This window comes from Penaeus monodon, chromosome 34 (genome assembly GCF_015228065.2).
Source record: "Penaeus monodon isolate SGIC_2016 chromosome 34, NSTDA_Pmon_1, whole genome shotgun sequence".
Taxonomy (NCBI): domain Eukaryota; kingdom Metazoa; phylum Arthropoda; class Malacostraca; order Decapoda; family Penaeidae; genus Penaeus; species Penaeus monodon.
Window position 1 is genome coordinate 29,685,329 of NC_051419.1, and position 1,678 is coordinate 29,687,006.

Below are 1,678 nucleotides of genomic sequence, written 5' to 3' on the forward strand. Positions count from 1 at the left end.
ATGGCTATAGTTTCCTCCAGAACAATGGTTCTGCATTCTAACAGGGGTTTGAATCTAAAAAAATAACTGTGGACAAAGAAAAAATGAAGTAGAAACAAAAGGAAAAAGTGAGAGAAGTCTGTAAATATTTATCAGTTGCTCCTTATATTGCAGTATCTGGAAGGAGACGAGAGCAGTGCCATTATAGACGAACACATAAGTAAGCCTTTCTCCGGCGATCGCACGCCCACCTGGAAAGCGAGACTGGTTCCCGTGGCCGCCGACGCCCCTTGCCCCCTGCCCGAAATAAAGGCAGCTTTCCCCTGCCAGTATGACCTCGTCATGAAGCCCCACCACTCATTCAAGGACGGGGTCAGCTTAGCTATTGTCACCGGCAAATTTGTGGGACTACTGAACGACGTTGTGGCCGGACGACCTGTAAACGACGAGCCCTTTGGGGTCTACCTGAACAATGAGGAAATTGTTAAGATCGATGAGCAGATCGCGAAGGACATCGAGAAGGAACCCGAGAAGCTCGAGTTCATAAAGCAAGAGATTCTGGCGTGCAACACCACGCCCCTCCTTCTCAAGGCCTTCCCGCCACCTGGAGGGAAACCAGCAACCAAATTTTGTTATATCAGCTTATCAAGCAGAAATCCCTGGCGTCCTTCACGGCAAAGTGCAGAGCCAATGGCGTTTCGTTCAACAGTGGAATGGAGGCTGTGATCAATACCACCATTATTGAGATGGCGAGGGAGGCGGGAGTGGAGGGGGAGTCTCACCACATGAGCATCAATCTAGCGATGGATCTGAGACGCTACATGAAGCGCCGCCCCTTCCCGATCCTCGGCCTGCACGTGTGCCCCACTGTGCACAGGATAGAGACGCCCTTCGACGTCCGGGACAACTTCTGGGACTACACCAGGAAGCTCCACCAGAGGCTCTCGGTTCTTCTCAAGTCCGACGAGGCCCTTCAGCAGAGCGTGGTGAAGGAGAAGACTCTCCTGCAGCTCCCCCCTGTGGAACACCACGCAGCAGGGACCATAGCCCACCTAGACTACGGCCTCACAACGTCGGGGATCTGACAGCTGTTATTCCAGGCGTCGGGGATCACCTACAGCAGACGGACCTCGCCATGATCGGTTGTACACACTCCTTTGGATTTCCGATGCTTCACCAGATCTACACCTACCGGGGACATTCGCCCTACACGCTCGCCTACGACACCTCTTACATAGCGAGGGAGACCGCCGTTACACTCACAGACAGGGTCCTCATGCTTATGCATAAACTTGGAACATCGCCGTAAAATGTTACCAAAGAAAGGCTTTAATAGCAGGAATGATCAGACAGAAAACTTCACGTGCTTTTACCCTCTTTCCTCCACACTTCTTAAAGGAAAGGTTCTTGACAATTGTGAGAATACAAGAAAAATACTTTTATATATTTAGATGCGAGTTCATGTTAGTACTTGCTCTCTTTCCATGAAAATATTCTGTTACAAATGAAACATGAAAAAAGGGGAAAAAAATTAAGAAGCCAAAGGACAGAGACAATGAGAGATATGTACATATAGGTCCCAACCATCGTATCTTTAAGCCTTTGTGAAGTAAAGAAGCTGAATTCGAGAAGAAAAATACCAGAATTAGAGAAATGCAGTATAGAACTTTATGGAAATTAAGCCCCAAAAAAAAAAAAA

The 1,678-nt window shown here is 48.3% G+C and overlaps 1 protein-coding gene and 1 pseudogene across 1 annotated transcript in view; one reads left to right on the top strand and one right to left on the bottom strand.

Moving 5' to 3' along the window:
- The window catches only part of LOC119594695, a 3,280-nt pseudogene extending 2,115 nt beyond the window's left edge, over nt 1-1,165 (top strand).
- The window catches only part of LOC119594694, a gene marked incomplete in the record, with an annotated part of 31,200 nt that overhangs the window by 27,799 nt on the left and 1,723 nt on the right, over nt 1-1,678 (bottom strand).